This window comes from Lynx rufus, unplaced genomic scaffold (genome assembly GCF_022079265.1).
Source record: "Lynx rufus isolate CCGP_SWC_20201006 ecotype Redwood Valley unplaced genomic scaffold, mLynRuf1.p SCAF_1, whole genome shotgun sequence".
NCBI classification, from domain to species: Eukaryota; Metazoa; Chordata; class Mammalia; order Carnivora; family Felidae; genus Lynx; species Lynx rufus.
This window is the reverse complement of record NW_025814823.1, coordinates 21,339,990-21,353,387: the sequence shown is the minus strand read 5'-3', so window position 1 is coordinate 21,353,387 and position 13,398 is coordinate 21,339,990. Positions and strand designations below refer to the sequence as shown.

General features: G+C 35.4%; 1 long non-coding RNA gene across 5 annotated transcripts in view; it reads left to right on the top strand.

The window, feature by feature from the left end:
* LOC124511968 (uncharacterized) overlaps positions 1-9,091 on the top strand; it is a 36,791-nt gene extending 27,700 nt beyond the window's left edge. For all 5 annotated transcript variants that reach the window (XR_006962034.1, XR_006962028.1, XR_006962022.1 and 2 more), the window contains 2 exons: positions 2,372-2,460; positions 8,103-9,091. This is a non-coding gene — a long non-coding RNA (uncharacterized LOC124511968). The remainder of the gene's footprint in view (positions 1-2,371; positions 2,461-8,102) is intronic.
* The last annotated feature ends 4,307 nt before the right edge of the window (positions 9,092-13,398 follow it).

Genomic DNA, 13,398 nt, shown 5'->3' with positions numbered 1-13,398 from the left:
CTCTTGGATTTTACTGCACACAAGCATCGATTTGTGATTGATGATGAGGGAAAATGTATACTTAGGATACAAATCAGATCTCTTTCTTAGATTTGTTCAACTGTTACTATATAGTGTTCTTATAACCTAATAAATACCTCTGGTATGCATTAGGCTGAAAGAGTGTTAGGATCCCCTGCCTACCCCCACCCACTCCAAGCTTACTGCTATGAGTAACAAAAACTTTTCTGATTTACTTTTCTCATTTGTAAGACGAGAGTTGGATTGTGTAACCTCAAAGATCCTGTCACTAAAATTCTATTGATGACTGTAATGTCCATAGCTATTGGTAGAAATAATCATTCATGTGAGTATTGGTTTGGATTCCAAATTCATTCTATAGAGATCATTAAAAGTAACTTGAAGTTTTAAAAAAAGGTATGTAAGTTGCACCAGTTCACAAAGACGCATATCAGAAGTTTCACTCTTCTCCTGAACAAAAACTATTAAGTTGAAAAGGTGTTTAACTCAAAACATTTTTTAGGGTAATTTTAAAGCAGTGTGTCACCTGATCCCTTTGCTCATGGGGGGAGAAGTACCAACACTAGTGCAGAATGTGAGATCTACTGAAATAATGTACCATATTGCAAAAAAAAAAAAAAAAAAAAAAAAAAGAAAACTAAATAGCAGATTGTGTAGTTGTTCACTGAATTTAATAGTTACAACTTTAAATTTTATTTCTCCTAATTGTATATTTGTGTTCTAATGTTTCAGTGTAGTAACCATTAATATTATAGCAAGCTCAGAATCATGGCAATATCACCAAAGTCATAGTTACCTTTGTCATAGTTAACACACTAAATCACATTTTTGGTGTAGCTAACAGAAATGAATATTTATTTGCCTATTTGTCTGCTGTTGGGGCTTTAATCTCATGGATTTCAACTATGGGTAAAGCGAAAATATACATCATCCAGACTTGATGCAGGCACGGGATTGGCTTTAATTCATTCTTTTACTGCAGGAGAGCTGCAGAAATATGGACCTCACTCAGGGATGATACTGTTTTAGAAAGGAGAAAGAACAGGCTCTGTAACATTGTCCAAAGTGGAGTTTTTTTAAATTATCAGAAAGCCACATATAGGCTGGAATAGATAAGAAGAAGGAATCAGAGTGATTTTTTTTTTTTTCCACACAAAAGGAATAAAACGAGAAAGCCTATAATAGTATTTATTTTGGGTACTAGGAGACAAGTATAGATTCTAAAATATCCTTACAATACTGCAGAAATTGGGAAAAAAAATCTTCAGAATGAGGGCACGGATAAATATGGTATATATATGGTATATATATGGTATATATGGTATATATATATGGTATATATATGGTATATATCCCTATGTTGGAATGCTATGCAGATATTAAAAACATGTTTTTTTTTTTAAATTTTTTTTAACGTTTTTTATTTATTTTTGAGACAGGGAGAGACAGAGCATGAACAGGGGAGGGTCAGACAGAGGGAGACACAGAATCCGAAACAGGCTCCAGGCTCTGAGCTGTCAGCACAGAGCCCGACGCGGGGCTCGAACTCACGGACCGCGAGATCATGACCTGAGCCGAAGTTGGCTGCTTAACCGAGCCACCCAGGCGCCCCAAAACATGTTTTAAAAAATATTCAATAACATGAAAAAATGTTCATTATAAACATTTATTCTTACTAAATCCTTTATTCTTACTAAACAGGGATCAGTCTTATTCTTTCCAACCTCTGTCCTCTTTCTGCCGTTTCCTCTCCATCCCCAGGATAAATAGGAGCACAATGGAAGAAATGTTTAACACAGAGACACACAGATCGTGATATTTAGAGCCTGAAGTGATTTTAGAGATAATTTAGTTAAAATCCATCAGTTTGCAAAGGAAATGGGCACTCTCAAAAATGAAATGTTTCATCTATGGTTTCAATTCTTTTAGTATTATCACTTGCTAAAACTTAGGGTTTCTTACTCCCCAAATTGGGAATGTTTCACTTTCTACTTCAACACTGCTATATCAGAGATTGGGTCAGACCAGAGTAAAGAGAGTAATAAAGGGAAGGCCAAATTCTAGATACTCTTTCTAGTCTATCCTTTCTTTTGGAGGGGGAAGTACTGGTTACAAGGGGATGACAATGACCAGTCACAAAAGAGCTATAGGGTATCTGGATGTAAAGATGTCTATATTTCCTAATAATTGAAAATCTTTAATGTTTTTCTTAATACAACTTTAAAAATTCTTGGGGTAGAGCCCAAATCATTTCTTTTTCTCACTTAAGTAATATTGGTAATGAAAGTGACTAGATTATAGTTTAGGACTATTTATTTATTCATTTGCTTTTGTCTATCTCTTCCACTAGAATGTATCTTACAGGAGGAAGATCTTTTTTCAGTTGACTCCAGTGCCTAGCAAATGTTTGATACACAAAAGATGTTTAATAAGAATTTGGTGAGTGAATTAATAAAGCAGTAATCCTTTATTTACTTAGACTAGATTTCTTCTGGATATTTTCCTCAAGTTTTGCAATCCTATCACCAGTCTAAATCAGTTTTAGAATTAGGTAAATCTGCTCTGTTCGTATGCTCTGTATTTCAGTCTTGCACAGTAGAACTGTTTTGTAATATTAATTTAGGCGCTGTTAAAACTCTTGTGCCAAGTTTACTTAGTTTGGGAATGATGTTGGCCTGCAGTTTTATTTAACTGAGCCATGGAGGTGCCCCGGCCTGCAATTTTATTTAGATTTCCATCCACAGATGAAAGTGTACATTTATACCATGAATTAGTGATATACATGTGATGTACAAGTCAGGAGGCAACACTGTTGGGTGAGTATATTTGAAAATAGGAAAAAAGAGATTGTGATGCCTTGAAAAATAGAAGCATTAGGCCGAAATAAGTATATATTTAAACTTACATCCTCAAATTAAGTGTAAGTTTTGAACCTGACAAAAACAAGTAGATATTTTGAAGAGTGGATTTTTCCTTAAAGTAAGATATTAAAACCAAAACACTAAACCCAAACTTAAATATTAATCTCAATTTTATTTTTTTAATTTAAAAAAAATGTTTATTTTTGAAAGAGACCAAGTGTTGGGGGGGGAGGGGCAGAGAGTTAGGGAGACACAGAATCCGAAGCAGGCTCCAGGCTCTGAGCTGTCAGCTCCAACTCATGAACGCTGAGATCATGAAGTTAGACGCTTAACCAGCTGACCCACCCACCTGCCTCATCTCAATTTTAAAAGGTACCCCACATAAAATTTTCTCCTTAGATTTATTTTCAATATAAAACTGTGTAGGAAATTAATTAAAAGATTTTTTTACAGCAAGGGGTGCCTGGGTGCCTCAGTTGGTTAAGCGTCCGACTTTAGCTGGGTCATGATCTCACAGCTTGTGAGTTCAAGCCCCACGTGGGGTTCTGTGCTGACAGCTCAGAGCCTGGAGCCTGCTTCAAATTCTGTGTCTACCTCTCCTTCGGCCCCTCCCCTGCTCATGCTCTGTCTTTCCCTCTTAGAAATAAGTAAACATTAAAAAAATAAAAAAAAATAAAAAGATTTTTTTTACAGCAAATGTTTTACCATATGAAGAAGTTTAAAACTATTGGCCTTTTAGCTCACTTCTAGGAATTTATCCTAATTTAGGAAATAATCTGAAATGCTAAAACAGATGTAAGTATAAAAAAGTTCATAGTAATATTACTTATAAGAAACTAAGGAAAATAGTTTAAATGACCACTTAAAGGAAATACTACTCAAGGAACATTATACAGCCATTGAAAACATTTTTGAAAGAGTTTTAAATAATTTGAGGAAACATTTGTGATATAGTGTTAGGAAAAAAGGAAGTGTACTCAAATAGTTTAAACTTCATAAACTTAAACTACATGGAACTAGGACAACCTCAATAGTCAGTTGCCTGCAAATAAAAGAATTATTGGTTTTTTTCTGCTCTCCTTTACAAAAGATGTTTCCTTTACTTATTTTATTTAAACATATTTTCAAAATTTTCTTCACTTACATGTACTACTTTTCTAATCAGAAAAAGAAACCCATTACTTGTCATAGATATGTGTTCATGTCCCAGTGATATGTTTTCAGTGTCATGTCAATATAAATATTGTTGAACAATAGAAAAGTTTGATATCATATAAATCCAAATAGTGGAGTTTCCCCAAAAAAAAAAAAAATACTGATACATATCCTATAACTTGTAAAATTATAATGGTTTAATATAGTTTAGTAATGATTTTAACATAGCAGGCTCTCAGCATGTTTGTGGATGATGGAGAGAGAGAAAGAGCACCTCAATTTACCAAGTTCCTGGAATCTGTCAGTTAGCTAGTACCTTTCCCACCAAGAGTTTAATCATACAGTATAGTGTCAAAAAGCTGTCCATAAAATTGCTCTTAGTTTGTGTGGTATACTTTTGCAAACTATTACTTTCTACTTCAAAAAGAACAGTCTCTTATGTGCTAAATTAAAAAAAAAAAAATGTTTGTTTTTGAGAGAGACAGAGTGTGAGTGGGGGAGGGGTAGAGAGAAAGGGAGACACACAATAATCTGAAGCAGGCTCCAGGCTCTGAACTGTGAGCACAGGGCTCCATCTCATGACCTGAGCTAAAATCAAGAGACACTTTACCAACTGAACCACCCAGGTGCCTCTCTTATGTACTAATTTTTTATAACCACAGAAGAGAGAAAAATTTGTTCTTACCTTGTTTATTTTGGTCAGCTGTAAGCTTCAGGTAAGACTCTGTGATCTGACATCATCAGTAAAAAAGGTTTCTTGTGGAAATAACTGGCAACAGTACTTACCCTGTAGGCTTGTTACAAGTTTTAGAGATCATGTATGTAAAGTCCCTATCATAGTGCATTGCACATTGGCATTCAGTAAATGGTGGCTATTATGACAATATATAATATTACTATGACATCTTATTGTTATATTCCTATATAGAGGGTGAGTTGAAAAAATATGAATTATAATCTATTTTAAAACATTAATCTAGACTTCCAGATGGGGGGGGAGTAAGGGAAGAGCACAAAATTTCTCTCTCCAAATATCTTACAATACAGGAAAAACAAACAACAGTAAAAACTCCTTTAAAAAACAATGTCTACAACCTAAGCCAATGAAGGCCAAAATAATACTATTATTTGAAAACAAATACATTTGGAATTTCAAGAAATGAAATATGGTTGGAAATCAGATTCTCAACAAAAGGCAAGACTGGCAATCCCAGCACATTCCCTGAGTCAATTCATTCTTCTTTTCTCCTAGATGATTATGCCTCATCTCTGAGAAGAGATGATATAAACAGTTTCAATATGATATATTGTTTATCCAGTTCTAGGGGGTAGTGGCTGCTTCCTGAAGTTACTCTTATTTTCACTACTCCCTTTTTGCATTTTCAGTTCTATAGCACCTATCTGACCAATTCTTTGTACTCAGTTTTTGCTGTTGAAATTCTTAACAGCAACCAGAACAACTCCTCTGAAGTATATACATCATCTACCTGCTCATCAGACTTGGAACAAAATTCAGTCTCCTCACTAGGGCCTACAACCCTTTTTGTGAGCTGGCCTATCCATTTCTCTAGTCTCATCTCTCACCACTTTCTGGCTCTACTTGGCTCTGATCATTCTGTCTTGAACACACCACTTTCCCACTTACAGGGCCTTTGTACTTAATCTTTTCTGCATCTGGATTGCCCAGGTCTTCCCCTGACTTACCGCCTAACTTCATTCAGATCTCTTCTCAGATGTCATCTTAGAGAGACCTGCTCTCATGCTCCATTTAAAATGCACAATTCCTTCCCCCATTCCTCCCAATTTCCTACCTGGTGTTTTTCTTATTACTACCTGACACTTTTAAGTTTGTTTATTTCTCCCTCCCCTATCCTTAACTAAAAGCTCTTCATAAATGTAGGAATATGTTATTATTTTCCACTAGTGCTGGCACTCAATACATTCTAGTTGATAAATGCATTTAATAAATTGTAGTCAATGTAGAGGAAAAGTAGAACAAAGTAATTGCAAAGAAGATCATATGTAAGTGAGACAAAGATAACATAAAGCCTGATTCATCTCCCTGAGTACATAATGCAACAAGTGAATCAGAACAAGCACTGTAAAGATGTAACAGAAGAGAATTTCCACAAAATAATGAAAAGAACTGAATCTGCAGAAAAATATTAGACACATAATATTCAGTATTGAGGCATTTTCTGGTTAAGCTACTAACCATAAAGAATGAAGGAAAACCTTTTCAGACCTCCAGGAGACAACTAAATAACTTATCAAGAGGGAGGAAATCATGCTGGCCTTAGACTTCCTCTAAGCAATATTCAAAGTCAGAAAACAAAGGAAGAATGTCTGCAGTTTTAAGGCAAAGCCAGCACGACCCCAAACTATTATATCTAAATAAGTGTCATTTGAGAATTGATGAAAAGACCAACACAAGCATCCATGAAACCCCAAAATTACTTAGTGAAGAGCAGATAACTGATGAATCAAAATTCAGTAACTAAGATACTGAGAACCAAGGCATATTGTGAGCACGGGATTAAAATGCAAATCAAGACCAAATGATCAAAGAAATTAGGATTATACAACAAATAGACATTAAAACCTCAACTTTGTAAAAATAATGATGTAATGATGTAAAAATATATTTTTCATAGCAGAGTCTATTAGCATTTCTAAATTTGAAACATATAAAAGTCTCCAGACTCTTTTTTAAACTTCAGATATTTTAAGAAATAAAATCTCTTGTAGTAAAGAAACATTTTTCTAAAAGTTCAGCAAGTACTTCAATTTATCTTACCACTTCCAAATTAAAAATTTTAATTTAATGCTTTTAACTTAAATGTAAAGTACATGTTCTGATCTTAAATAGATTATCTTATTTGTATAAATGCATAGAAATATGCCTAACATGATATTCATTTAAAATTGATAGTAAAATCTGGGATCTGATATTTAAAAACCTTCCTGTAGCTTTCTACATTGTTTAAGTTATTTATCAGTGAACATGTATTATTTTTATGAAACTAACAACACTATTACCCATAACAGTGTGAATATAGTTAATACTGCTGAACTGTACATTTAAAAATGGTTAAGATGGTAAATTTTAATTGCTATGTCTTTAACCACAAAATTTAAAAATAAATATTAAAAATACTGTTAAAAAACTTATAAAATAGATCTAGCCAAGGGGCACCTGGGTGGCTCAATTGGTTAGGTGTCCGACTTTGGCTCAGGTCATGATCTTGCAATTCGTGAGTTCAAGCCCCATGTCAGGCTTTGTGCTGACAGCTCTGAGCCTGGAGCCTCCTTTGAGTTCTGTGTCTCTCTCTCTGCCCCTCCCCCGCTCACACTGTCTTTCTCTGTCTCTCAAAAATGAATAAATTTTTTAAAAAATTTAATAAAATAGATCTAGCCATTATAGCTTTACAGATGGATTATGACTATGCTAAATTTTTCTTAAATCAACTTTTCCACCAAAGGTAACCCGTCAAATTACACCATTCACATAATACTCTGTACTTCTTGCCTATACCTTATCTAATTTAATTTTAGAAAACATTGTTATAAGTATGTAAAATGAAGAATACTTATAAAGAGTAATATGTTGATACTTTATTAAATATCCTAGTGTTACATAAGAATGTAAACATGTCATTTGATTTATGTATTTTGGAGGAAATCTTTTAATGATTTTTTTCTGATTGTTAAAATAATTTGTGCTAATTTTAGAAAATATGGGAAAGAAAAATTACCATAACCACATATAATGCACTTTGCTATATTTTTACCCATCCTTTTACTATGCATATAAATGAATACATCTTCAAATAAATGAGGACAGATAGTTTTATAGCCTAAAAAATTGAACTGTACATTAAATTTAAATATTAGTATTTTTCTGCATTAAGACTTTAAGTGATTGCATAATATTCCATTAGATTGATATACCATGGCTCATTTAACCACTCCTTTACTGTTGAATATTCAGATTGTTTCCTCTGTATAGATGCTGTACTGAATATATATATAAGTCTTTGACTTTGTATTTGATTATTTCTTTAGGATTGGTTCCTGGAAGTGGAACTACTATATCAAAGATTTGGACATTTTTAAGACCCCAGAAAGGTAATATAGTAATAAATGCGACTGTAAATTTTAACACATTCTTAGCTACACTAGTTATTAACACTTGCATTTTCAATCTTTGTCAGTCTGATAATAGGGAGACTCATTGTGTAATTTGATAAAATTGCATTTTTGCTCATATACTCATATTAATAACTTAACTACCTCAAGGACTTAATATTCTTTGTCTTTTCCATGATGCTTATTCAGCTGGTGAAGAAATGTATTTTTTATTGACTTTGGCAGTATTTCTTTTAAAATAAATTATATTTTGAACACATAGAAAGGTGAAGAAAAATAGCATAGGGAAGGATCCAGATTTATTTTACTTAGTAAAAAAAAGGTAAGATTGTATTTAATTATTAATGTAGTGGTAAATAGAACATTATTACTAGAAGCTAGCAATATCATATTTTATTTATTGAATTTCTTTATTGAAATCATACTGAATTTATTGCTTAATGTGCCATTTTCACTACAGCACTTTCCAAAATGCTTACTAAATGCTTAGCTTATAAGATTAAGAAAAACATTCACTAGATAACTACTTTGAAATAATTGCCCCAACCCTGCTTTCATTCACGATGCCTAGAAACAGACTTGCCTACTTTAATTTTCTTTCATGTTGTTATTACTATGAAGTCATTTTATAGATAGGGTAATAAGCATTCTGGCATAAAGAAAAATAGCATCTGTACAACGATATGGCACAGTTTGGTTGGGGCTGTTCCTCCTTCAGAACTTCATTACATAATTTGAAAGTGTTTACTTAAGCTCCTTTGGGCTGCCTCCATGGTAGCTATGAAGTCACAGAATTAGGACCAGTTTGGGGCCTGATAACAACGTCTGTTAGTTTAATGTGAACACTGTGTCAATTTTTTTTTTTTTATCATTGCTGTATAAGAAACTTTAAAAACAAAGATATACTTAATTCATTTCATTTTTTAAAACAAGTATGCTTCTTCAAAAATCAATACACAAAACAAGGGATTCATAAATGTATGTTTGCTCATTGTCTAGATGTATTTATTTTAAAATCTGTATTCCATACCATGAATTCACAGTATGATTTTGACTCAGTATAATTATAAATAATTATGCAAAATTACCAAAATGTGTAGAGGTATTAGACAGCCTTTAGGAGAGTATGAATTATTAAAATTCTATTTCTACACCAAGACCACTATTTCTATCTCTAAGTCATAAAAGAAATCTAAGAGAACATCATAGATGTATAAATTATAATAATATCAGCTTTAGGAGAATTTAAAAAGATACCAGGTTATAAGAAAAAATTATTTTCTCTTGATTACTCAAAGAAAGGTAATATTTTCAGTTCCTGAGAGGGAGAACTCTTGCTCCTTGGCCAACCAAATAACTAGGTGTATTGGTTTTAAAGAAAAATATTGCAATATGCATTGTAAACATGGAAGAAAAATCATTTAAATTTTGTATTGTAATAATCAAATTGTATATCACCTTCAAGGCAACGTGAAAATTTTTTATAAAATACCTAAAATCTCAACCATCCCTTTAGAATTACTGAGTTTTATGAATAAACAAGCCTAAGTCAAGATCCTGTTATCTAAAAGCATATAGACCTCTTAAAGAAATGTCATTTTGTTTTAATTATGTAACATGAATTTATTATAAAATTACTTGTTGGAATAATCTCCGTAGCATTTTGCTTTTTAACTAACTTTGAGAAGTTAAACTGATGGCCTTGCCAATGATCTAGTGAGGTACAAAGTCAGGGATAATTCAGGGAAGAAAAAGAAAAAACCTTTAGGACCTGATCATCACTCTGGAGGTATAGCCACTCTAGGGGTCCTATGTGGATTGGGAGAGAGGGGTTTCTGTGTATAGGCGGCCTGATCTGGAGGGGGAGGATGGTCAAGGGGGAGAAGAGGGAAAGATTATGAGACAAACTGCCTACTCAGATTGGTTTAGGTTTAGCTTTGCTGTAACAATGAAATGTGGTGGGTTTTTTTTATTTGTTTATTTATTTTGAGAGAGAGCGAGCACATGTTCATATGGTATGATCAGGGAAGGGGCAGAGAGAGAGAGAGAAGTAAAGAGAGAATCCCAGGCAGGTTCTGCATTCTGAGCCTGGAGCCCAACATGGGGCTCCATCTCATGAAGCATGAGATCATGATCTGAGTTGAAATCAAGTCAGACACTTAACCCACTGAGCCACGCAGGTGCCCCTGAAATGTTTGGGTTTTTATATGTCATTCTCATATCAAAAGAGGATGATTGTTTGGTTTCTTATGTTTAAATATTTTTAATATATGATACATTGTTTATAAATCTGTTTATTGGAAGTTAATATGTGTGGTGATTTTAAACTAAATATTGCCAATTCTTTGACACGCCTTCATTAAAGGATCAGAGTCTAATTCCCCTGTCTAGAATATGGATGGCCTTAGTGATTTTTTTCTAACAAACATAATGTGATAGATATAATGCTGCATGACTAGTTAGGTCATATAGCTTCATCTGGCTCTCTGTCTTAGGACACTTGGAACCCAGGAACCCTGTTGTGAGAAAGCCAAAAACAGAAGGACAGGCCATTGTGTAGGTGTTCTGACCTGATAATCCCAGCTAAGGTCCCAGTCATCAGTGAGTACTAATCACTAGACATGCAAATGAACAAATCTTCAGATGATACAAACCTCTAGCCTATGAGCTGCTCAAGATGAGGCCAGGTGCATTAGAAACAATCTATCCCTGCAGAGCACTACCCAGATCACATGTTCATGAGAATGCTGTTTTAAACCACTAAGTTTTGGGGTAGTTTGTTAAGCATTTGAATCCCTGTTTCTAGGGACTAGCTCTAGCTCAGGTTAGCTGTAACAAGTAGGAAGGAAATGGAGGAAGCAAAAGAAAATGTCCTCCCCCCCCCACACTTTTCCTCGTTTCCTTAGATTGAAAATCTTAGCACCTCCTAGTACTAATTGTTGGCAATTAAGTATAGTTTTGAAGTGCCATTAGGAACAAAAAACACGATAATGGGGACCTGGTCTATCTATCTAAACTCTTCCTTGAAGGCTTAGTGTCTGAGCAGGAAAAAGAGAAAGCTTGAGTCTATTTCTCCTTTTCTTCTCCCCTAAGTATACCTAGTTTCAAAAAGGAGGGGAAAGCAAGATTTAATCATTTCTTGCCCTCATCTCTCTTCTGAATTCAAATCTTTTAAAGGTGATTTTTTTCCCCCCACTAAATGATTACACAGACACTTCAATCTTATGAAGGGACCAAACCTACAACATATTTGCACTCCTTATCAAGGAAGCAGGATTTACTGACCAAAGTGATACACTAAGGACACCACTCTGTCTTCAGTCACTCATCACTGTCCTTGAAAGGTTCCTCAGGATCCTCTCCTAAATGTGGACACTCCCTAGGGTTCTCTTTTCAGACCTCTTCTCACTTGACACACTTTCTGGTCCGTCTTACACATGCCCATAACTTTAGTTACCACCTACATTTTAATGACTCTAGAGAGCCAGACTTTACTGCCAACCCTGATGGGATACTTCCCTGATAGCTGCAATTCTACACGGACAAAACAGGGTTCCTCCTCCTGAACCTGAGGTCCACTCCTCCTCCTAGTCTACACACTAGAGCAGAAACCTGGGGATCCCCTGTCTTTGCCCCACACAACCAGTTTTCCATTCCACCAATTCATTACTTTTCTCGAATCCCTCTTCTCTCTAGCCCCATTGTCATTAGGTACACAGCAGTGGTCCCAATCCATTCTTACTTCCATCACAGGCTGCTTTACATTCCATCTTCAAGTTCCAGCACCCCAACCAATGTAATCTTTTCACACCTGACCACGCACTTCCATTAAAATATCCTATCTTTGTTCTCCCTTTCCTATAGGTATTAATCTTGAGGCCCAATAGTCCTTTACTCACAAACCCCTTGACAATGTATACAAAATTGTAGTATAGGTCTATAGGTATGTTTTTATGGAGAGAGGCCATATTCCTTTCCATAGGTTCTCAAAAGGATATGTGTCTGCAAAAAGGTTAAAAACTTGAAGGTCTCAGGCTAAAGTCTGAACTCCTGGTCTTTGTTCAGCTTCCTTTCTCATGCCCGTCTTCCCTCCCCTCTTGTCCCATGCTTCTCCCTCTGTAGTTCCAGGCCTTTGTACATGCTGCTTTACTTGCTCACCTTGGGAAGCTCTTTCCTTTCGTAGCTGGCCTAACTTTTGCCATCCATGAAACCACCTTCTTTCTTTTGAGAAACATCTTAGGTCACACTACCTACAGAAAACTGTGCAGGGAGGGCTAGCCCAGCTGGGAGTCAACTGTTGGCTCCCTGAAGCCAGCCTAGCAATTGCTCTTTTTTAGCATTTACCCCCTGGATTTCCAAACCGGAAAGATGGTGGTGGGAGTGGGGGGGGGGGGTGGTGAGGGGAGAGGGAGAAAAAAAAATAAAACCTATAAAGCCTGTAAAACAAGCAATGACTGATAATTGTTTCTGCAGCACTTATACACTGTAGAAGAATGCCAGGCTGTAATATACGTTTTTATAGTACTTTCTGGGGAGGAAGAAATTGGGTGGCAAATATGTAATTTATATTTGCCAGCAGTTTTGGTGATAAATACCACACACACTTTCCTGTTCCAGAATATTGTACAGGAATTTTCAACATCATCCAGTTTTCCTTTATTTTATACCTACACACCTCATGGTGTTACTTATTTAATAAATCCTTTAACAATGCAGTTCTGATATTCTATAACTTGCTAGGAGGACTGCTGGGTCATATATCTGAATTATTGCTTCTGGTTCACCCAACACCAGAACAGTCTACCATCACAATGTGTCCCTAAAATTCTCCATCTACTCTGGAGTATGTTCCAACTTTTTAAAATAAAACTTGGGTCTGACTAGTACACGAGTGAGACCTGCTGTGCCTTATAGCACAAGCTCTAGCCTTTTCTCTTAAAAAAAAAAAAAAGTTCTTTTAAATTGTTGTCGCTCAACATAGCTCTTTGCCCTTCTCAGGCCGACTGATCTGAGTGAAGTGTACTGCCCAGGCTAGTAAGGCATCAACTTATAAATAGCGCTTACCGCGCTGAGTCACCAAAACCCCGAGTTTCCCCAAATAGCTTATAACGACTGCAGGAATCATAGCCCCCCGGAGTGGTGACTGACTCCCACCACACACCCGCAGGACTTTAGGCCCGCGCCTTGAGTGGGTCCACAGCCACCAGGCGCC